General features: G+C 36.4%; 1 long non-coding RNA gene across 2 annotated transcripts in view; it reads right to left on the bottom strand.

Annotated features, from left to right (window-relative positions):
• Positions 1-25,721, bottom strand: part of LOC143679531 (uncharacterized) — a 139,328-nt gene that overhangs the window by 16,108 nt on the left and 97,499 nt on the right. The window contains exons 2-3 of one of the 2 annotated variants that reach the window (XR_013173815.1): positions 14,177-14,302; positions 12,856-12,950 (exon numbers count right to left, since the gene is read on the bottom strand). This is a non-coding gene — a long non-coding RNA (uncharacterized LOC143679531). Of the gene's footprint in view, positions 1-12,855; positions 12,951-14,176; positions 14,303-25,721 lie in introns of those variants that run through there. The other variant, XR_013173814.1, reaches the window with a different exon arrangement.

Here is a 25,721-nt window from a genome sequence, read left to right as displayed (position 1 = left end):
GAAAGGAATATGACTTCTTCTGTCTAATCTCTTTTCAGAGCCTGCTGTACATGGATAATCTGATAGTAAAATGGAAGTTTGGGCCGCACATGACTTTTCCAAATGATTTGGCTTTGCTTGTTAGTCTACAGAGGACAGGGGCACAACTGTCTACATTTTACAGAGCTATTTCTGAGCTGAACTATTGCTCTCCCAAGATTTCAATCCCCAGTTACCTAACTCTCTGGGGAGAGTGTCTAAAAAGCCTCTCTGATTTACCGGAGAAAGACTTTGCTTTGACAGAATGCACCAATAAATTGCAAGGTCTGGGCTAACCTGGCAGATACTCTGAGTGAATACATCTCAATAGTCCATTGGGGCCATTTGGAACATCTTCAGTAACTGGAGAAAGGAGAAAGAAGCATTCATCTCCCTTAGCCCAGGCAGCTGCACACGTGTGGTTCGTTAGCTCAGATGGGCAGAGTATTGTGCTAATGAGACCAAGGTTGTGGGTCTGGTTCCTGTGTGAGCCACGTGCTGCTCTTCTATTACATGGCCCCAGCATCCATGCAAGTCAAGTTCTCGGGCTCAAGGGGATCCAGTGGGAAATGAGGGAACAAAAATAGGACAGGAGATATTAAAATCCCTTCTGATAGGTTAGGAATGATGTATGCACAGAACTCTACTAACTGATCATTTTGACGTGGCATTTCCTGCGTGTGCTCCTGCAAATCCACAGGCAAATGGCAAAAGCAATTGCTTTGTTGAAAAAAGACACTTTTGTGAAAATGGACCATTGAGTGAAAATTAAAGGTCCAATTCATGCGTGCCACCTAGATCAGTAACTTTTGAATGATTGTTTTTTTAACTTTTCATCTGTTTATCTTCCCTCATAGAAATAACCTAGAATGGAAAGTGTTATTACAAAGTAGGGAGAGAAATGTCATAAATGACAATTAGTCTCTTCTTGTTGATTAGATGGCTAATGAATACATTAATCCCACCACAGTTGCCTCCACCATCAATTCTGAAATAGCACTGGAATACTTTGCTCCTCAAAGGGTAGTCCTGAACTGAGAGCATCAGCATCACCAGGGAACCTGTCAGAAGTCCAGAATCTCAGGCTTCACTTTAGATGTGCTGATTCAAAATCTGCAGAGTAACAAGATAACCAGGTGACTCGATGCACTGTACCCTTTATGGCCAGCCCAGTGCTGTGTGTAGGATCACCTGTCTTCAACAACCATTCTTTGATGTGCCATTCACCTGCTTTACAAGTTCAACCACACTCTGGGTCTGTTTTGTGGTTGACTTGTTTCATGAAAATCCTTTTCAGAGCCCTCAGCATTTCATGTGGTGTCACAGTGATCAAGACATTTAAAAGAACAGCATGAGAGAGCAACCAACAAAGTTTTCTAGTTCAGCATGTATCTTCACCTATGAGTGAATATCAAAGGCTGCCACAGAATATAAATACGATTTACTGTGTGTTTGTTGGTTAACCAGGTAAAGGTAAATGGTTTACCTGTAGTCTCATTTAAAGTGCTCACAATGTGTAAAATAATCATTTGAATCTGCTGTATTATGGTCAGAACAGTGGAAAACATCATTTTTTTGGAATGTATTTGTTAGCTAATAAAAATAGTATATATTGAAAAATGGTAGTCTTTGATGATTGTATTACAAGTGACCCTTTCTTAAAGTTTCTTAAAGTTTCGAACCAATGATTACAAATGGGTCACAGGAAAGCCCATCGGATAAATCACCTTTTTAATAAACTATTATTTAAAGAATCAGTTAAAAATAATGTACCAAATATTTCTGCATTTTAAAACCTCATCTATATTCCAAGAATGAAAGAACACTTAAGAAAAGGAGTAGAGGTCTTAGTTCAATATATCAAGAGCATCAAAAATAAAATTCAATATCTTTAATTCTCTATCTGTGTTTCAAAATTTAATGAAGTAAATGTAATTAGTTAGAATTCCATGTGTTTTAATTTGAAACTTACATTTTTTACTTGAAATGTGAATGTATAGAACACATTTCTAACCTAGATTTTGACCCTCATGGCTCCGTTTTGTTTAGTTGGGTTTTTTTTTTAATTGTCTGGTAAGCTTAACTGTTATGCTGTGCTATATCTTTTCAAAGACAGACAAAATGTGGAACAAAGGTCATCTAAAGAGTGATTTCTTTGATGTAGTGAAAAATCAATCAAGCTGATTTTTTTTTCTTCTTGGGTGGTTGTCTATTGCAAACAGTCTTGTAGGAGGAAGACAAACTACTCCTTGTCTGCTCTTCTATGCCCAGGCTTGGCCATGTCATCAGTCCAGACCTCTGACTGCTCGTGTACTAAGGTATTGATATGTGTGCACTAATGCTCCAAGCTTCCAGAGCCTGGAAATAGGGCTCCAATAGAGCCAGGGTGGAAGTAGTTACTGAATAAATAAGCAAATGGGTTACTGTGAAAGAAGACTAACAATTCAACTGGCAGGCTCGCAGTTCAGCTCAGCCAGCACACTCCACACTCAACTTCTTTCTTTGCCACAAGCCGCCACCACACATTCCAGAGTAATTTTCAAAAACATTGTTTGATCAGGTTTATGTCTCTGCTGATTTGGCAGACACGCTGTATATTTACTGTGATGAAAGAACATTGTCATTAAATCCACAAACAGCTGACAGCTGAAAAAGGAATTCCAAACTGGAAATTCCCACTTGTGACCCTTTCTTGTCACCAATGATGAGAACTGACTAATTCTTTTAGGAAAATGAAGGGAAGGGAGATAAACCAGAACTGATTTCTGTACTTATCACAGCAAAGAGCAAAATGCCAGAGACAATGGCAAGTCAGGAACAAATTCAAGCAGACTCTGAGTTCCTACAGAAGACTCTATTTCTATAACTTTGGTGGTGTTGATTTTTGATCTTGAGCCATTGATGTGACTTGAACACCAATTTTCTTAAATCAAAGGATTCCATCCTGGTCTTGACTTTATATCAGAAAGTTGAAGGGAAAATTTACATCTCAGATTCCTCTCTTTTCAATCTGCAGACAAAAGCTCTATCAGTTTAGGCCTTTGGAATTTATCTTAGCTATTTACAGTTTTAATAGCAACCAGATTATGCAGAAGTTAATGGCAGTAAATTTACCTTTCAGCAGGCTCTGAAAGTATACTGACAAGCTTAGTTAAAATAATTGCAAAAGATAAAGTATTCTCTTCTTACTTTTCTCTCCAGACCATGAGTATTCCAAGGTTTCACCCCAGGATAAAGTCTACTGAAGGTGAAAAATCAAAAGTCAAGATAAAGCTTTAAAAACACATCCAGGAAAGCTTTGGCAAGTCAAATATTTACTTCCCTGAAGAAATGAAATGCAATTGTCATTATTGTTTCTGTCATCCAGATTTTACCTTGGAAAAAAATTGCTTTAAGACTCTATGTATCTAAGTACTTCAGTTATATAAATCATGAACATAAATTGAAATTTAGTTAGAAAATAAACCAAATCATGTGTGTCATCATGCTGTACGTAGTTATTTTTACCTGATAATGCCACTTCATATAGAATTACCATCTGCCAACAGACCCCATTTATAGCCTTCACCTAAGAGTTACAGTACAACTTTCACATACACACATTTATTTGTTTTTGAGATTTATATCACCAAATGCACAGACAGAAAGTTCACGCACTCCTTTTGCAACAAGTTTATCAGTGACATTACAGAGAGGGCCATGCTTGAAAGAGAACCTTGCAAACAGGCTGGAATTTCAATGTTTAATTTACATCAAAACTATCCATTTTCACTTGGTTTCACATAATATCACTGGCTGGTCTTGATGAATGATATTAAGACAGTATTTTAACTGTCGAAAGAATCTATCCATTACCCAACAAATGCAGAAAATCTAACATGATTGTAAATGTTTAAGCATATGTTTCATAACAAAATACAGAATCAATACAAAGACTTCCAAATCTGTTATTAATTTTAACCCAATACTTATTTTTAAATACATATGAATTTTAAAATATATGTTATATAATATAGACAATTCACCAAATAGCTGTTCATTCCATTCTCTTTGAAGAATAAAACTTGGATTTGTAAGCTGTATAATACAAAGCATTTTTGATTTGTTGGAATTAACCAACATTTTATACTTTAACAAGAAACTTAAATCATCTCTTTCAATTACAATGTAAACTTCAAAGACGATCCACATGGACAAATGTTTATGAAATAAAGCTTTATCTTCTCGAGAGCAATAAAAAGTGAATTTAAGACTTGCCTAAATTTGTGATGCTTCCAAGCATGGAATCCTAAAATTTTAAAGTTGGAGGGGATATTTGAGATTACTAATTCCAACCTCATCGTTTTAAAATCGGAGAATTTGAGACTTTGTCAGGGTCACAAAACTAGTTAGTGACTGGGAATTAAATATCAGATGCAACCCAGATGTCTGTCCTACCACACAGAGTTTAGCAATGACATCTACTGCAATGGTATCTTTAAGGAGACATGCACCTGGCTCTACAATTCCTTCATTCTACTAAAAAGAAAATAAATTGTGCATCAGCCCTTTCATTATTCTAGGTCTATAATTTTTTGAGACAATTCTCTGCCCACTTAATAAGACAGGTAGGCTAAGTCTACCCTGAACCAGACTAGAAGTCAATTTATTAGCTGTGGTATGGAATCACTTTAATAAAATATTGAAATATTGACATCTTCCTGGGTAGGTATCAAAGAGTAGTCAAACTGTCAAGTTCCTCTACTCCTATGGTGCCAGTGGGAACATCCCGGAGTCTGAGGACACTTAAAAGGTGATCCAGAAATCCAGTTAATAAGTAAACATAGTAATTATTATAATGAATAAATAAATAAACCATCACTTAAACAAAGAGAAATTCCTCCATAAACCTCCTTTGGGGCATCTCCTCTATATTTCCAGTGTCTAAAAGAATGCCTTGTAGTTAGTAGGTTTATTGAAAGAACTACTTGTTTATGTTCATTACTTAGTTAATAAACCTATAATTATAAGAAAATAGGTTCACGCACTAAGAACTTATTGAAACCTATGTGATTTTAGGCAAAGGCCGACAGGTTTCTCGGATATTCAGTTTAGTTTATGCATGGTAGAGCAAATGAGAAAGCCCAGATCCAGACGCAGGGTCAGCGGGATTGCAAGGTTGATTAGGATGTTTATATTAAGGCATCAGCGAAATACAAACACCATTAATAATTTGAACACAACTCAAAACCAATAGTAAAAAAAGAAATGACTTTCAGCAATTGGTACTGGTCTATGTAAAATTAACGAGTATCTGGAGGTTTTGACTGGTAGGAAATGAAAACATAATTCCTTTCAATGTTCTGGGTATACACATGTTTAGAAATAATTACCATTAAATGTTCTAGGTGCCTGACTTGCTCCTTCTTTTTCTGTCATTAAGCTGAATAATACTAGAGCTAAATTATGATTTATGTGAATTATTAAATTTCTGCCCTACATACAGGTGTGGCATGAGAAAGAGGAAAACATAAGAATGCAACAGGTGAGAAGCAAAGCTTTAAAAGGTTTTCAAGGGTTTTTTGGCCAGGGATCATTTTGGCAATCTAATTAAGCTTATGGGCATCTCAGAGCAATGCTTCTATAAATGTCTAAAAGAGAATACCAAAGACCCTAAAGGAAACTAATTATACTGAAATACACATACCAAAATATCAAAAAGAAACTACTGTAACTTCTCAATAATAATAGGTAAATTATATTTAATATATTCACAACAACTAAATTATGATAGAAAAACGTGTTTTTTTTTTTTTATAGGTGACAATGTCCATAAATGCTACTTATACTTCTGTGGTATAAGTTTGCCTGTATTGATAATTGAAGATGTTCGACTGCAGTTAGAAGTACATGAAAATAAGCATGACTTTTTTCCATCCAAATTCATGAAATCTGTAAGTTCTTTTCAAATATTCACTAAAGCAGTGTGGATCCAGGTTGAGAATCCCCAGTTCGGACCCACACAGATCTAGTTGAAATTCTAGCTCAGCTGGTTGTGATTTCAGTGACCTTGGATAGGTTGCTCATTTTCTACAGATTCTATAGAATACGGGTGGAAGTGAACATCAGATGGAACTGCCACTGAATGCCAATCTCCTGACTCGTGGTATTTCCATTTTACGAGGACAACACCTTCAAATGCATAAATAGATATGCAAAAAATAAATCAGTGCCTGTATTTTTTGTTTATGTTTTTACATTTATATGATTCTGTCATGGTTATGAGCAGGAGTTCTTGAGTTAAGACAGCCTCAGTTCAAATTCTACATTTCACCACATATTGCTTGGGGACCTGACCATGGACAATTTGCTTAATCTCTGTGCCTCAGTTTCCTCACCCCTGAAGGTGATAATAATAGCACTTAATTAGTTTGTTGGGAAGCTTAAATAAGATATTACATGTAAAGTGTTTAGATCCGTGCCTGGCATAGAGTAAACTCAATATGTGGTAGCTCATTAACATAAGTGATAAAACTTTTTGCATAAATCTATAAATTATACCAAGATAGATTAAAGAGTTAACATGCAGCTTGTTAGTAGCAGAACTGAAGTTAAAGATTTCATGCTCTTTACCAATTTGATATACTATCTCTCAACACATATGTATTATATACACATACAATTTATATTAAGGAAATGCATTAACTATATCAACAGTGATCATTGCTATGTGGTAGGATCATCAGTTGTTTTATCCTTCTCTTTATAATTTTTTTATATTTTAAAAACTGTGCTAAATATTACTTTCATACACATACACACACTCTCTTATAATCAACATATGGATGCAGCCAGCCCACTAAAGGCAGCCTCGATCTATGTCTATTCCCACATCTATCTTAAGGTTCCAATATAATGACCAACCTTGTTATAGACTCCTACCCAACCTTTCCAATAAACATGTCCAACTCTGTAGAATTTCCATGAAAATATTCATGGGTGCTATATCTCTAACAATAATCCTACCCTCCAGGCCAAGTAAAATCTCCATTTTTTATTAGATATATTGTTCCCTCTAAAGGACCTCGCTGGCCTCATCTCCTTTCTCTTCTTTTCCTTCACAAAGACACCAAAGCTCACTGCTGTGCCTTGAATGCTTCAGATTTCAAATGTCATTCAGCACAGAAAAAGTCAGTCCCCAGGCAGTACCCTCCCCTGAAGCAGTAGAAAGGCCATTACTTATAGCTCCAGAAAGACCCTTGGATTGGTCATTCTCACTCCATCCCAAAGCATTAACAAAAAACTCAGCTCTCCCCTTAAAAAAGATAAGTAGAAATGCAGGTGTCACATCGGTTGGGAACAAAATTAGAGAATAAGAAAATATGATTTGCTGGCTTTTTGCATATTCAGAATATCACCAAATACCAAATTTCTCCAACTGGTGTTTTTCATCAATACTTCCATTTAACTATCATCTAAGCCTTTAGCTACTTAAGTGATTCAGTTCGTTTAATCAAGCACATATTGAGGACTATTATTTCAGTCATTCATATTCAACAATTGCTTATTGGTGTCAGCAACAGCATTAGATTTCTAGAGGCTACAAACACGAATGAAAAATAGTCCCTATTTTAAGGAGCTTATAATTTAATGTGAAGATATTAAGCATATTCAGGATTCTAAAAAGGAGCCCTGATTTACCAACAGCCAAAAGTAGCCTTCTGGACTGAGAATGTCTCTCTGTTTAAAAAGACAGCAATAATTTTTTGGTAAGTGAATGAATGAATGAATGAATGCAGGATGAGAATTCCCATAATTGATTGTTGATTGAACATATATACACTAAATAAGGATCTAATGAATGTGTACAAGGATCTTTTTTCTAAGAAAGTATTCTCAATATCAAGGAATCACTTAAGATCAGAAGAAAGTAATAAATTGATTTGTCGCAAAGAGAACACAAAAATAGTTTGGAAAGAAAGATTTTATTTCTATATATTTCTAAAAGACCCTCAGATATGAAGAAAGTAGCATTAACATTAGTTGGGAGAAATGAAAAGTAAAATATAGAGATTAAAAGTGAGTAAAAATGAATCATAGAGACTGAGGAAGGAAATAATGAAGCAAACTATGGTAATCTACAAAATGACCCACATCTATGAAAACAAAATGGGAGGTGGGAAGCAAAACCTTAGAGCAAGAAAGAGTGACACAAGTTTCCATCAGAGGCTTTGTCAAGATGGAATAAAAAGAAACAGAAATCAAAAGATGGAAAAAGATGCCAGGAAAAAAATGGATATGTTACTATACAAAAATTGAGTAGATTGCTTTATTAGGAAATAAATTCTTATCTTGGAAAGCATTGAAAGGGGGTAGCTAAACAAGGAGAGGGTAGGATTTATTCATTCATCAAGTAGAGGGTTGAGCCAAGTGACATTTGAGCAGTTGAGGTTCTTTCTCATGCCAAGAAAAGTCTATGAATCTATGAATATTTTTTAAAGTATAAGGCAGGCTTTAAGAGCAAAGAGAACAAGGAAACTCAGAGAAGAGCGAAGTTTAAAAAAAAAAGTGGAAAAGAAAGCACAGAAGAAAAAGAAGGAAGAAAAAAAGTCAAATAACAAATGCCAAAGTAAACCAAGTTTCCCTTTAAAAGGCACCAATATAAATTCAAGAAAACCCCAACCTAAATTATCACTGCTAGGCAAATGTCCCCTAACCTGGTCCATGAATGCAATTTCAGAGCTCAGAGTTAGCCCTGGTTCTGATTATGCCACAGGAGCTGCAGGGGAGCTCTAGGAACAAATTGCCCCCAGAGCCCAGTCCTCAGCCTCATAACACCGGTCTCAAAAAAAGGTTTATAGATTCCCCTGCAGCATGCTAGTAATTCACACTGCAGTAGTAACAGATCCAATAAATGCCTTTCATTTGTTTGAGATACTCACTCCCGCTGGGATTTGAATCATAGACTCTTAGTTCCCCAAGAACTAGAGTCAAAATGGTGGTGACCAGCTCCAGAAATATTCATTTAATCAGCTCCCTGTTAACTCCGCATGTGTTTATACATTGCTAACTGGGTAAAGACTTGTGCTCACTGAATGAATTGACTTGAACTAACAATAAACTAGGATCTTTTGTGGCTAAGATTCTGCTTCCCTGAGGTTTCTCATTGTCCATTTACTTCCTCCAGCAATGAGATTGGATGAATTAAGTTAGCATTTTTCTTTTTCTCTCATGGGGAACCCAATTTTAAAGTCTTCTTATTCTCTGAAATTATTGGTCCTGTGAGTAAGGTAATTTTTTGTAAGGTATTGAAGAAATTTTCCTCAGAATATGGGTTTTTCCTGTTTCAGAAATAAGCATTCATTTTCAACAAGAATCCAAAATTCTTGAAGAAAAATCAACACATGCAGAATTAACATTATAAATTATATGTAAAGAGACAGACAGCGACTCTGACCTGAATAACATTGAAACCCCTATTTCCGTATAAACTTCCATCATTTATTTTCTTTTCTCTAATTTTATTACTCTAAAGTTCACTTTAATGCAGTTGTATTAGGACCAAGAAAATTAATATTAAACTACTGGAAGTGAAAATCAAGGCACCTCAGACTTAAGGATTTTTATTTGAAAAGGTGCCTCTGAAACGGTTTCCTGGCTGTTTATTATACATCATAGCAAGAGCCAAACTTTCTTTCAGCCATTAGAAAGCAGTTAAAAATTCAGAGGATAGACTGTGCCAAATGAGAATTATAATGTTCTTATTCAATATAACTTCTTCCATTTCCCCAGAACCTATGATGTTTTGAAACATTAATTATCAGAATGGCAATATATTCAGTGTAGAAGACAATCATGTGCTGTTCTCTATAGTCACCAACACTGAAAAAGGGTGCTTTCAACATAGCATCCCTCATAAACAAATGTTACAGAGGCCCTATCCAAAATCTTTCTCTCTCTGCATTGGCTAGAGCTTTTCCCAAAGTCTGGTCATTCTGCTAAGTCTGGCGTGAAAAACTTCATATTTGGGACATTGTTTATACTTTTAGGCAAGCTCCAAAAAAGAACTCAAACCTTTACAACTTTGATATGCTACTGATATTAAAATATTAATTAGTATTCTTCACCTACGTTGAGGATGAAAAGGGAAGACTGATTTCAAAAAAATAACAGTTTTTAATCCTTTCCCTTATTGTGATGGTCAGGTTCATGTGCTGGCTTGGCCAGGTGCTGGTGCCTCGTTGTCTAGTTGGGAAGTGCTGGCCTGTCCGTTGCTGTGAAGACATCTCATGGACTTAAGTCATGACCACATTTGCTATATCCATGGGAGTGTCTTCTGCAGTGAGTGACTTTTAATCTACTCACCGAAAGGCTTTTAAGGAGGATTCAGAAGAGACAATCACTCTTTCTGCTTCAGCCAGCCAGCCTCTCCTGAGAGTTCATTGAGGACCTTCATGGGAGCTGCCAGCATGTGGCCTGCCCTACAGATCTTGGACTCTATATCCCCATGGTTGCATGAGATACTTCTGTAAATTTTATATGTACAGATATCTCCTGTTGGTTCTGCTTCTCTAGAGAACTCTAGCTGATGCACTTATCTTTGAAAGTTCTTTGTTTAGAGACAGAATAAAAGACTTCTAGGCATATATGTACTATTTATGCCAAGAAAGGAGATATAGGTAGACATGGGCATGGCGTAATCTAACAGTTTTTTTTTTTTTTTTTTTTTTTACATTTTGTACATATTCCATTTGCCTGATCTTCTGCTAGATTTTTAAGACATATTTCTTAGCTGGAGAGATGATATAAATTCACATAAATCAAATAAGAATAGTGGTGAAAACTGTCAGAGGGGTCCAAAGAAATGGGATTTACCTTTTGGGGGGATAAACAGATTTATCTTTGGCAGGAAAGGACCAAGGTAAAGCCCAATATTGCAGATCAAAAAATGAGAAGAATGTGCAAGAATTCATAACTATCCCCAAGAATAAAGTGATAAAATATAAGAGGTCAGCCACCAATGAATGTTCATGATCCTTCTGGGGAAGGTAATTGGCTTCCACGGTAAAGTAGAGAACAAGTAGATATTATGGGTGCTGGATGGAAAAGTGTTATTAGAAGCATATGATCCCTACAGTCAGATAGCTATTAAAAGAAATGGGCAATACAGAAAAAGCTTCCTGGGAAGCAAAAGCTAGTTGGTTTCTCTAAAAATTAAGCTAGAAATATTTTAATATCAAATGCCAAATGAGAGTTACCATGTGTCAAAGCCCTAGAAAAACCAGGTTATTCAGAATGAAATAAACAATAAATTTGAGTTTTCTGGTAACCTAAAGGTGGGTTATAAGGTAAACTCTGTGGAAAGCAGAACCTCAGTTATGGTAAAAAGTGTGGAAATGGATTCCCCTCACGAGCTTCCAGAAGGAACACAGTCAAGCTAACACTTTGATTTTGGTCCAGTGAGAACCATGTTGGACATCTACCCTGTGCTAAGATAATAAATTTGAGCTGTGTTAATCCACTATGTGCATGGTAATTTATTGCTGCAGCAATAAGACACTAATACAGCATGCATCCAAGTAGAATTGCATTATGCTTATGTTCAACATGGTGCAAAGAAATAGGATCAAAAGAAATGACTCTGCGCGCTGTGGCACCTAAGACCGTTGTCTTTGGAAATAGATAAACGAATTCAAATCACAATTTGGACCATTTAACAGCAATATGAGTAAATATTTAACCTCTCCAACCTCAACTTATAAAGTAAGAATAATACCTACCTCAAAGGTTATATAAGGGTTTTAAGATAAAAGTGCTCAGTCTAGTACAAATGTCTGTGAAGCACTTATACATACTAAAATGCTTAATCAGGAAGAAGCGATGCAGTGATTTAAAATATACTAATTAGAGATCCTATTAGATGCTGAAAGTACAACAATGAACAAGAAAGATGATGAAAAATAACCAGGTGATTTTAATATCCTATGATAAACCTTTTGATGGGAGTACAGGAAGCTCTGTTATCACAAAAGAGGCACTTTGCCTGGATTTATGGGCCAGAGAACACTTCTCAGAGGAAGTAAATCCTAAATGGAGGCTTAAAGAATAAAGGGAGTTAAGCAAAAATGGGAGGCAAAAGGGCGGAAAATATTCTAGACAGAAGAAACAATATGTTACAGGGCACGGGAGCTTGGCAATCAGGGGAATGGAAAATATCAGTGAAGGGAGGTGAACTTCTGAGCTAAGCAAAGGTAAGAACGTGAAGAGTCTTTTATCCTAGGCCAAAAGGGGTTCTTCAGTGCTTTAAATGGAGAGGAAACATTGATTATTTTGTGTCTTAGAAAGATCATTCTAGACACAGTGTAGAGAACAAATGTGAAGAACTAAAAAGACATAAAAGCAATAGAAGTTGGGAAACTGCTGTAATAATGCAAATGAATTACTAATGTCACTTTTGTCATCAAGCATGTGAGAAATAGGAATGAACATGAGACAAAAGAAATGAGAGACACACATAAATGCAAATCTACCTTGTGTGTTTCATCTAAGAAATCACTGTACAGCTGCACAGAACAGCAATTGTGGGGAAATGAGGAAGGAAAGGACCTTCAGCCACTTACTGGTGTAGGGAGCAGGGAAGCAGGACAAAAAGGAGGATGTGATCTAGGGCTGAGGTTTCGGACCTACTAGGACGAGACCATCCTAGTCTAGGATAAACTATATGCCTTATCAATGGGTTCTCCTGGGAGAATTATAAATGGAATGCGAACAATTACTATGCAGTGTATGTCTTACCACAAGACCATCCCTTTAGAAATGTGGGCTTCCTAGTAAAGAGAGCCATCTTGGGAAATATCACCCACTCAAACCTACAAATGCATCAAAATCTTGCCTTATTCTGAGCCAATGTGGAAGAATGGCAGTTCTTTCATTTCACTGAGCCCCTCTTCACCCTAGAAGGAAAACAAGTGGGATGGATGTAGAGTCCAGGAGAGACCATTCAAGCATGCATATCCATATACAAGTGGAATGGCAGACAGTATATGCAGAGCAGGCTCATAGCACGCTCCCACTTGTGTCTAGCCAAAGCCCTCCAGAAGGCATTGATAAACAAGGAATCTGGGGAAACCATTCTCACAATTCCATCAGACAACCTGTATAGTCAATAAAAACCTTTCTACATATGCAAACAAAGCCTACAAGGAACAGGAGGGAAAAAGAACAAATTATTGGCACAAAACTGCAAACCAGTGCTATAGAATAAAGTATTTGGATAAAAGATCATTTTCAAAACAGGATGGTAAAATTGTGACTCTTATACAGGTTTAGAAATTAACACACATTAAAGATTTCATTTAATTCATTGATGAGAAAACTGGTAAGGGGTTTCAACTGATTCAAAGGAGAATGTAAAACAAAACAAAATACAATTCTAGATTAGAATATTGACATGAATGTGCAAATGGTGGCAAGCTGGCCTCTTCCACAGACTGGAGGGGAGCCAATTAAACCTACTTGAGCAGAGTTTATGTGTCTACAGACAAGAAGCATTTTGCCTGGCTGTCAATTATCAACAACTTCTTGAGCTGTAAAATAACTCCACAGAATGAGAATCATAAGAGTGTATTATAGACAATGCAGTTCTCCAGTGAAGCTAAAATTTTCCTTAGAATTAGCTCAAGTGTTTTGATTGGGATTTGGTCACAACAGCTTAGCAAAAATGTACTCACAGATGGTCTCATAGTGTAAAAGCAAGAAACCAGTCTCCAGTTTACCAATTTTTACAGAAGATAGTGAGAGTACTGAGAAAATATTAGGAGCTGAGTAATAACACCCAGAGTACTTTGTTGTACATCGAACAGGATTGCTTGCTCCCATATAACTCTTCTGAAAATGTGTCTGTGCATATTTAATCACAGAGCCTGCTTGTACAAAGTTCCTTGCTCCTCAGCTAGTGCCATCCTCCAGCCCCCAAAGCAGACTCTAAACTTGGAGGAGAAACGAAACTAATCACTAGAGCTGACGACACCCGCATCCAAACTCTGAACCAGGATCTGTGAGATTCACACACACGAAGATGAAATGTGAAAAATCCAATCATCTCATTATTTGTCTGTAATACCAAACACCAGAAGCATGCGGCATTTACACAAGACAAGGCCCAAGCTCTAGATCTTACCTCGTTTACAGATGTTAGCAGGATCATACCTTAAAGATGTCTGATCAAGGAATAATAGACAATGACAAGAACTGCTTACAAAGTGAAGTAACTGGAAGGCCTGCAGCGGTAAGTGGGTAATTCATTCTGAAAGGGAAAGCAAGAAGCATGTGGGAAGATGAAACAAAACAGAAACTTCCACATTAGGTTTATGAAAAAGACTACATTTTAGAACTCCAGGGGACTCCCAGAACTCCAGATAAGAACAAACAATCTGCCAATATGTTGTTTCAAAAGCAGAGGAGAAAAAAATAAATCGTCAAGTCTAGGTTGAGAGGCAAATTTTGCCGCTAGATGCCAAAAGTAATTGTAACACAATATGGGATAAACATTGAGAAAGCTCCCAGAAGCAATTTTACATAGGCACAGTGGTCATTTCAAATCATGTAGACTGAATGACAACAAAAAACTGCTGCAAGAAATGAGACTATAAAATATCTAGAGCAAGAGGTTTTAGTATTCTCAGATGTTGATTATTACACATAATTTTTTTAAGAGGCTGTTTCCTTATTTCTTTTTAAAAAGTCTTTCAGCTGAAGTCAAACAAAATAAAGACAAATGTAATATATTTCATGAAACCTTTCCACAAAGGAATAGCTACTTGTCTTCTAGGTTGGAATCTGAGTGCCCTGTTTGTTAATGGAAAATCCATTATGGCATCTAGGGATAATGCATTTTGTTAAAACAAATGAGAAATTCTCCCATTCACTAATATCACTCTCTCATACAGTTAGTCCAAAAATTTTGCAACAATCAATAGCGACACATTATAAGCTGACATATCATTAAGTTATAAAGAGGAGTAGAAACAAATGTTTATTTATCAACACTGCATGCCAGGCATAAGCTGAGGGTTCTCTCTATCTAACCTTATTTAATCAAGTCACCCGCACTTCTAAATGTAACCCTAGGAACAAGCTGTTCCAGTTTGCTAGCTGCAGGAATGCAATATACCAGAAACAAAATGGCTTTTAACAAGGTGAATTTAATGAGTTGCTGGTTTACAGTTCTAAGGCCAAGAAAATGTCCCAATTACAACAAGTCTACAGAAATATCCAATCAAAGGCATCATCCGGGGAAAGATACCTTGGTTCAAGAAGGCCAATGAAGTTCAGGGTTTCTCTCTCAAGTGAGAAGGCAATGGCGAACACAGTCAGGGCTTCTCTCTCGGCTGGAAGGGCACATGGCGAATACGGTGTCATCTGCTAGCTTTCTCTCCTGGCTTCCGGTTTCATGAAGTGCCCTGGGAGGCGTTTTCCTTCTTCATCCCCAAAGGTCACTGGCTGGTGGACTCTCTGCTTTGTAGTGTTGCTCTCTCTGAATCTCTCTGAATCTCTCATTCTCCAAAATGTTTCCTCTTTTATAGGACTTCAGAAACTAATCAAGACCCACTCAAATGGGTGGAGACATGTCATCCCCTAATCCAGTTTAACAACCATTCTTAACTAAATCACATCAACCAGGGAGATGATCTCATTACAGTTTCAAATATACAGTATTGAATAGGGATTATTCTACCTTTAAGAAATGGGATTTATATTAACATGGCTTTTCTTAGGGGGCATGCTTCCTTTCAAACCAGCACACAAGCAGAGGAAGGTGGGGGAAAAAAAATGGAACTCAGAACTAAAAACTAACACATGCTTGCACTGAACTAGCAAGCCATTAAGTTGGGATGTAAGGATGCAACCCGTTTTCTGTCTGACATAAGAGGCAGTTACTTTGGTGATGGGTGAAAAGTAGCCTGGGTTATTTTACTGTATTACTTAAAACAATACTTGTCTATGGTTAAAACAAAATTATATTCTAAAGCATCTTTTACTATATTGAGTCATAAATATATTTTTCACCACTTTCTATGTGCCAGGCATTGTTTTAAACTCTTAGGATACATCAACAAACCAAACAGAAACAAAAGTCCTGTCCTTGAAAATTTACATTTTATTAGGGCATAGATTTGCTATTGTCTTCCAAGAGAGATAAAGCATTTTGTTCATCTTTTTCTTTAAACTAAATTTGCTAAAGTCTCCCAAAGGAAAAAAAAATAGATCTATAATAATAGTATGGTTAAATTCCCAAACCTAGTAAGATACATCACACTAGGGACATTATTTTCCAAGTAAAACAGATGATTTCTTATCTGGTTGACAGTATGTGAGTTGCAACTCCAAGGCACACAGTTTAATGTACTATGTTGGAGAGAGGCACTGGAGTCTTAGACCTCTCTCCAACACCTACTAGTCTTTAGCCAAACCACTTCAGCTTTCTAGAGTCCAGTTTCTCCAGCTGTAAAATGAGATAATACTATCTCCTCTATAGATGGGTGAGAAAATTCAATGAGCTCAGATAGAGAGAGCACTTGGTATAGTACAAAGCACTGATGGACTCTTAATATTGTTATGATGATGGGAACAAGGACATGAGATACCACTATTATCATCTTCAAAGAGTCAGCACCTATGCAACACTATTAATGTCCAATACTTATGTTTCACAATTATAAAGCACAGTCAACACCATTACCCATACCAGAGGAAGGACATAGTAGTAGAAATTCTTGGTGTGTATACATATATAAACATACCTACACACGTGAATGAAAAGAAAAAAATAATGTATTTTCATTACATGGCCTCATTTCTAATCTTGACAATTATCATGCTTGACCTAGATTGTTGCTGCTTTTCACAAAGGAGTAGATTGTTGAACAAATTGACTGATTACTACAACCAAGGTCCCACAGCATTTAAATGGTTGAGCTTCAACCCAACCCTTCTCTTTCTGACTTTGATGCCTGAATGCTTCCAACTGCACCTTGTTTCTCTCATAGAAACAAGTAATAATATTTCATCTACAATTATCTTCTATATTTATATTTTAAAATGCCTTTTGCTTTATATTCTGAAATTTCCCAATGCCTCAATCCGAAATCGTCAAGCCACTCTGTGAAAATTGTTTATGTTCCTCATTAGCCGTTTACTGATTAACAGTACCAAAATCTTCATTTCATCATGGACTCATGTAATATCTTCTCTGAGACTGGCACAAGGTCAGGCTGAGAAGTGCTGTCTCCCTTCTTTACATGTTTTAGAGCTATAGTCTCTGTGTGACTCATCTGTGATGATCTATGCCCAGTTTGGAGGTGAATAATTGAATGAACCAAAGAATGAGTTTTATGCGAGTAATTTATGAATTATTTATAAGCATAACTCCAGATACTTCAGTCCACTGTGGCCCAATCTCTTGCAACTCTTAGTTATCATCTGGACTTTGCAATAGAGCTTATTATTTGAATATAAGAAAAGGCTGTTTATATGCACTGTCAAGTCATTCTAATTTCCATGACTACAATGTAATGCAAATGCTCACCTCTAAGCCACCTGTAAACATATATTTTCTAAATCATTACACTTCAAAAAAAGATTACACTTCAAAAAAGGTGGTTGCTTTGGGCAGGCCATGGTGGCTCAGCAGGCAGAGTTCTCACCTGCCATGCCAGAGACCCAGGTTCTATTCCCAGTGCCTGCCCATGCAAAAAAAAGGAAAAAAGATGGTTGTTTCAAGAACCATCATATCAACAGTTTCACTTCAGATGTGCTCATTTCCAAAGCAAACCTCATACTATACAATTTTTATGCTTGGGTTCCACCCAATGCACCTAGAGACTGACACAAAGATAAGCAGCCTTGCCCAGTGGGACAATAGGTGCCTTCGTCACTTCTTAACACATGTGACCATTCGTCATGTTTAAGAAGTCTCAGTGATCTTTTGAGCTCTGTTATTTTACCCATTCTGCTTATAACTAGTTTGGGTTTTCAATTTGATTTTGAAGTTGCCATTAAAAGATATTTTACTTTAGTACTAAGTTTTCATTTCCTTCCAGCCAACATTGCAATAACTGGAGTTTCAGCAACTTATTCCTCATTAAATTCCCATTAGAAACACCTTCTCCTCTGTATATTTTGGATGATAGCTTGTATTTCAGCTCCCTTTTGCCTTTTTATAGCACTTACAATTTTTCACTGATAATCATATTGTGGTTCCTTTTCATGTGAAGTTGAAATTTATTTTGCTTGTTTTGTTTTACTTGTCAACATTCCAGATTAATTTTTATGTAAATGCTTCTTGGAAAATATGTAAATATTACATCAATATCCAAAAGTAGGAAAATTTATTCCAATAAAACAGTACTAATATGTAGTGTATTCCAATTCACTTTTACTAGGCCCCTAGGCATTTTGGGGAAAAGTAATCCTGCTCCAAAGTTACCATGATCTATATTAGTTTAAAAGATTAATGATTAATTTAGCCAAAAGGTCAACTTTTGAATAGAAAAATACTTGTTCATTCTTAATAAAATATTTAAGAGTGAAAATACCCAGAATAAAGTCTTTTAAAAGAATTTGTGATAAGCTTAAAATAAGCAGCATGCTCTTCTCCTTGGGGGATAGTATTCAGAAGGAGCAGTTCATTTGACTTTATTGATAATATAGTGATACTTGGCAGGTTCGGTATTTTCCCCCTTTTTACATTTTTAGAAATTTAGTGTTGGAGACCTGCCAGATTGGCAGCACTGGAAATCTAAGTTACTCCATAGAATTGGCTCTCCATATCACTGTGTTTTTCATTTTGAGAGTGTACACCCTCTCCTCGCCCTAATTGCTTTCCCCCTATAACACAGTCATTATGAATCACAGAAACCACTGGGAAAGTGATTGGCCCACTTTGTCCCTGGTGAGAAATAATACTGACTTCTTAGAGGAATTTGAACTGTGAAAAAGGAGAATCTAGGGGAGGGAAAAGAGATTTCTCTCTTTAGGGATGGTTATAAATCTTGTAGTTAACATCATTTAATAATCTGTCTGCATGGTTTCTAACCCATTTGAGTAAGACTCGGAAATGCCTGAGCTTCACTGAAGATCCTGCATATTCCAATATATAGAAGGCTACAGAAACATAACCTCTAAAGGTTAAAATGAGTTTTGAGCTGTAATACAACTCACAAGGAATGTTTGCATCCCTTCTGACATATGCTTCCGAGTGATCAAGTTTATCCATGGACAAGAAACTTTATACTCCCTAAGAAAGCTCATTGAGGAGAGATAGTCTCTTATTGAGTTAAAATTTCTTTTCTTTCTAACTCTGAGCCTAAATAGCATGGTAGTCACTGGACCTAGTTCTATCTCTTGGGTCCAGTTCCTTGGAAACTTTTTCGCATCAGGGTGTAGAGTGCCTTCCTTTTTCTGGTCAAGAAAGAGTTAATAAGAAGATAATCTCTCTTATAAATGATCATTCCTGCTATCTCTAAACCTGTATCCAAATGACCCCAAAGTAAGCTACTGAACTCATTTCTATTTGCCTATCTTTATTTAGCAAGTTTGAATCACTACGCTTTTAAGTGTCGTTTAAATAATTTCTGTCTTGTGGAACATTTTGTAGACCATTTCCAAAATGTAAGTAAAACATTGCTAGGCATTTATTGCTAAAGGCACATTGTTGGGACAAGCAAAATCCTAGATTACACAAGAAAATGAGAAACTTTCAATTTACAGTTCTAAACATATGAAGCACCAAAATAACTAGTCTAAATACTGACCCCAACAAAATAGACCAAGATCCTTGATCTGAATAGAAAAGTCTTTGTTCTTAGCCTCAAATAGGCAATATCACCTCAGATGACTTTGTTTCTCTTCTAGATATATGCTCAAACTAAAATAAGCATATATACTAGCCAGGTAGATTATTAACAGAAACCATTGAAAATGGGCTTCTATTTGTACTCAGGAAGTGCATAGAAGGTCATAGTGAATAACTAATTAAAAGGCTTGTTTTCTGATGTCTAAACCAATAACTTTTACATTCATTATAAAAAGTGTCATAGTCAGTAAACTACTATGATATGATACGCATGACAGTTGCATATTTTTACCCTGTAATACATGTTGTTAATGATTTAAAAATTCAGAGGAGTGACAAACATTCATGAATTCTTCATACCATATATAGTGCATTACTCTTTCTAAAACAAATGCTGAGAGCAGTAACAGAAAAAGAATATGAAATTAGGATGTCATAGGAGAGAAGGCATGCAATAGCCTACCTCAATCCACTAATTCAGGCACCAATTGAAACCAATTGCTTACATGCATATTTCAAGGTGCCTTCTAGACTCTGAAATGTTGATTCCCTACCAAAGAAATTTATCAGCATGATTCCATCACTCTACAAAACAAAATGGCCTCCCTCCCTTGGAAAGTGGTTGTAAGAAAGGCAGTCTGAGTGGAAGCAGTTTCTGCAGCTTCCCCAAGTAATTGCACTTAATCTCTATTTTACTCCAGCTTAATGATAGCAGCAATGAGACTCCTTCTCATGAAGTAGCAGGACTCCAATTCCACAAGCCATCACTCCAAAGGAGGTTACATCATCCAGGATTTCTAAACATGGTGTCAAGATAAGCCTCTACATTCAAGAGAACACGTACTTTAAATATTCAACTGAGCACTTACGCTCTGCAGAAGCACCCAGACCAGAATGAATTTATGTACAAGAGCACTCTTTTTGACAATAAAGAATGTCAAGTTAATTTAGCTGAAAATTATATTTGCTGTTATAAGAACTTTTGATCTGGTCACTTCAAAACAAGCAGAACCAGGTGCCTGGGTGTTTCAGTGGTAGAGTGCTCACCTTTCATGTGGGAGATCCAGCTGCGATTCCTGGGCCATGCACCCAAAAAAGACCCAGCAAAACCAAATAACATTTTTCTGAATTTAACAGTTTCTCCCGTTTCTAACATTATGGGAAGGAAATATATAAGAAAGTAACTATTTCTTAATATATTGTGTAAAATGAAATACGTGAGAGATTTTTAAATTAGGAGAATGATGCAATAATTTTTCAGGGTAGTTCCCTCCTTACAGTAATCAAAACCTTAATTATCTATAAGGGATGTTTTTTACAGCTCTTTTTTTCTTAATGGGCAGGCACTAGGAAGCAAACCCAGGTCTCTAGCATGGCAGAATTCTACCTGCTGAGCCACCATCGCATTCCCCTTTATAGCTAATTTTGATTTAGATATGGAAAGTCCTCTCTAAAGAGGAAATAAAGAAATATGGTTAAAACTGTGGTCTGTAAGTAGCAGGCCATGGTAGCTCAGCAGGCAGAGTTCTTGCCTGCCGTGCCAAAGACCTGGATTCGATTCCCGGTTCCTGCCCATGCAAAAAAAAAGGAATGTGGTTTGTGAAGTATGCAGCTTTGAAAAACTTTCCTTTTTTCTCAATAAGGGATCTAATTCAAATTCACAGACAAGAGATGAGTAAAAATAAGTTCCCATCCACTGAAGACTTTTGTGAGAGAACCCATTCAATCCCCTCTTTACATGAGAAGTATTTTAACCAAAATAAACTGGACACTTCTTGTGGCTTGTCCACATATCCTAGTTTTCTAACTGGCAAGAAGTATCACAGATACAAGTCAGAAAGGGAAATGCCTGTCAGAAACATTTTAATATGAACCTGGTATAAACGGCTTACTAAGACTCAATCATAAAATTGTCCAGAAGAGGGAAATTAAGACAAACCAAATGCTCAGAAATAGAATATAAACAGACTTAACAAAATGAGTTTCCACAAGAGGCCAATAAACTCCAAATATATCAATTTCTTGATTTGTCTGAAGGTCCTATAAAAGCTGCCTAATGGTAAAGACTTTTGGCCATGACTTGAATATGCCATGCCAAGCATTTTTTTTCCTAAATCGGATCCTCTAGGTTTCTATCACAAATGAAACAAGCATGCTTAAAGTTGCAACTTACTTCTGAAATGAAGATGAGTTTAACATCTCATCCTAGTGACTATATAATCATACAAAATACAATGCTTGTAAACAAAGTTAGCTTGTTCCCAAAGAAAAGTTTATGAAATATGACAATATCCTTTGGGAAGCCATTCACCTAATTCAGACAACTTTACTATAGCCTTTATATCACTGTTCCTTAAATGTCTTCCCCTTAAGTACCCTACTCTATTTTCAGATAGCCATCTGTTTTTCAAGTAACCAAGTGAACATACCCTATTCATGTGGAAGCTATTTAATTATATAGCTGATACATATAACACAAACCAAGAAACAGTGGTAAGTTTATAACAAATGGCATTCTGTTTCCTTTTAGATGTATTACAATACCAATATAATTGCCAATACCATACTTGAAACAATATTACAATCAACTATTTCCCAGAATATACCTGTGTGTGTATGCACAGACACACAATAAATGTATCATGTGGCAAACTGATTTTATTTTATAGAGGATTTCTCCTATAAAAAGTAGAGAACAGAAAAAAATCACTACTTCAAAACTAAGAACTTAGAGGAGGAAAAATAAAAAGCACAGTGAAAATGCATTTGAATTAGTGGTCTTGAAAAGAAAATATCCAGTTAGAAATTCCACGTTGGATATAGAAATTTGTTCTGAAAGGAAATCTATATAGTTGATCTTAGAGTGCCTGAACCGTAACTAGAAAGTTTACAGCTTGGATCAATTAAGAGCAATTAAATCTGTCAGTCGCATTGGCCAATGTGTGTGAACTCACTATATAACAGAAATAACATGATCTCTGTCACTAACACAGACTAAAAATCAGCTACTTAGACTGGACCACTTGAACAATTATCCACGTGTGGTAAGTACAGTAGAGTGTCTTACAAAATGCCCAGCATTTTAAGCTGCAGATGTTTGTGTTTTGTTTTATTTGAGGTAAGCGCACTGAGCATACTCACCAAGCTCTAGTGCTATGTTTGAAAGAGTGCTGGCAGGCAACTCGGTCAGAGGGCAATGCCTCATTTTCTTGGTCTCTCCCAAATACCCAAATTCATTTCTGTCTCCCAGAGGAACCCAATAAGCAGTTAAACATCGTGCCTAACAGTCCTCTGATATAAGGAGAAGATTATATTTAATGGATTTAAATATCCCTTTTCCTATCATACTTAACATTTCAGAATTCAGGAATTTAATTGGTTTACAAAGGTACTGGGGGTAAAAAAAAAAAAAAAAAAAGGATCTGTGTGCTTTATATGTAGTACTTTCTTGCCCCCTACTGGAAAATCCTGAGTCTGGCATGCTAAGAACTCTAATCTTAAAGTGTTTTCTGATCACTCTTTTCTACAAATCAGCTCACAAACCCATAGCTACTTCAAGTGAAAATAAAAGTTAGTAGGTGTAGAAAAAGCTTAAAGTCATTAGCTACATACTTTATTCAGAAATAATGAATTTTAGAAATCAAATTTGGAAAAAAAAAAACCCTCAGGAGTAAAAAAGTCAATTCTCCAATTGCATAGTAAAAATAAATCCACCACATCAAGTTGAAAACTGGTACAATTCTTTGCAAATATAGCTTAAGGGGAGCTTAACATTAAAATGGATTTGTAAAGATTATAAAGGGGAGTATATTTTCTGTTTACTAAATATCATTCATGACTTCTTGGGCATAAAAAAAAAATAATTCCATTAGAAAGGATATTTCAGTAATATCTTTATTTTTTAGAGCATACACGCAGTTTTTTTTTTCCAGAAGTATTTCTTAACAGAGCACCTGATGCCCCTGGGTCCCTTTCTGATCTTTTTTCCTCTAGCAGTAAATTATCAACATCCTCTCTTATTGGGATAATGATCTTTGCTATTTCTTTGGTATGTTGTTTAGTCTTAATGGTTCAAGACCTCTAAATGTTTTAATACAAACACAGCTAATAATGAATTGCAACTCTGCCATGATGATGTAGGTTCTCCTTAGACCAACATTCTTTTTTCATCAAATTCCAGTTATTGTGAGGTTGATAATAAGTATGACCAAGCCTCAAATAAAGAAGAGGTCATTCTTTGCAAGATACGCTGCTGGGATGTACCTCTGACTTTTTATGCCTCTTTAGGTCTTTGAGTCTAGCAGCAGTTCCCTCCTGGGTGTCAGAGACCTTTTGCAGAAAGCTTCTCAGTCAAAGTAACACTGAGCTTTTTACTCAGTGACCTTAATCTCTCAAATGACAGGTCAATTCCATAGTGAAGAAAATGTCCTCTTACACCCATATCCAGTATGGAATGTCTCATATGAACAGGCAAGTGCACCCTATGAAGAAAAGGGCTGTTTTCAGGCAACATTTCTTTAACAGTGAATGTCTTCAAAGGCCACTTCTTAGCATGATACCAAGACGAGCGTTGAGCCTTAAAGGCATCGAGTAGACGCAACCGTGATCCAAGGAGGAAAAACATTCACATTCCTGTTGGCCCTTTGCTTCAGTATATAGAGGGCTCCAAGTCTTCTAAGGATGGGAGTTGCATAGATTCCTTTCATTCCTAGTACTCTTCCTCAGTTCAAATTGTTTTCCAGCAAAGGTCTATCCAGGTGAGACAGAGGGGTATTATTATCGTTGATACTAATTTTTGAAATGCAAATTACAAACATTTGCTCTAGTATTGAACCATCCCTTTCTGGTTAATGGTATACCTTTTGGGAGGAGGGAGAGCACAGAAATTAAAAGGTTTTGCTTCATACAGTAGCAGAACAGGGTCTTGAACCTTTTCAGACTAAGTCTTGCAGTTCACTTATGGATACCAATGGAGCTTCCAGAGAAAAATTACTTGCTATGTAAATAGCAAGTGCCAGATCTCTGGACTGACTTTTCTGTGACCCGCACAAGATGACTGTCTTCCAACGAATTTCCTAGCAAACAAGTGTGCATATAACCAAGTGCAGGTTAATAACCCTACCCCCTGCAGGAATGCCCAATGGAAACTGACGACATTCAATTCGAATGACGGCATTTCGAATTGAACCAAAGTATGAATAAATCCAGTTCGGTGATTAGGCTGCCTTATTTGCTTGCTACAGAAAAAGTGAAGTGAAGTTGTAAACCAATTTTGAAACCATCGAAAGATCAGCATTGGCTCGAAAATGTTATTTAACATCTGGGATCCACCCCATAGGGAGTTGACTGTCAGGACAACTTTTAAAGATAAAATCAATAACCATGCAAGGTCACGTGCGTTTCCCCAGTCTTTTGCCTCCTGACTTGTCCACACGGGTGTCCACTCAATGTGCACCAGTTCAATTTTTATAAAAAGGAAACTAACATGCTATGATGTCATTAAATTACATCATTTGCACACCCCCTGCGTATGGTTGAAATAAATTTCCTAGGCTATTTTACGTTAATCTTGATGATATCTCTATCCAGGTCAACTGATTTAGGCATCTGTGCATGGAGAAAAATTTTGTATTTCACTGTGTCTGTTCTCAGGATCTTCTAGACCTATTTTCTACATTTTAGGATCCAAACACTGACTGATGAATTATCACAGACCCCAAACTAGTTCAAGAGAAAAGTTTTAGCTTACCTGTAAATAGAGGGATGAGGAACATCCATAAACGAAAGAAACAAGGCTTTATTAATCTTCATAAGTGTATTCTGAAAGATCCATCCACACTGCTGGTGCCTAAGCACATATCAATGTCTT

The sequence above is a fragment of the Tamandua tetradactyla genome, chromosome 4 (assembly GCF_023851605.1).
Source record: "Tamandua tetradactyla isolate mTamTet1 chromosome 4, mTamTet1.pri, whole genome shotgun sequence".
Lineage (NCBI taxonomy): Eukaryota > Metazoa > Chordata > Mammalia > Pilosa > Myrmecophagidae > Tamandua > Tamandua tetradactyla.
The sequence above is the reverse complement of the archived record's forward strand: the minus strand, read 5'-3'. Positions and strand labels throughout refer to the sequence as shown.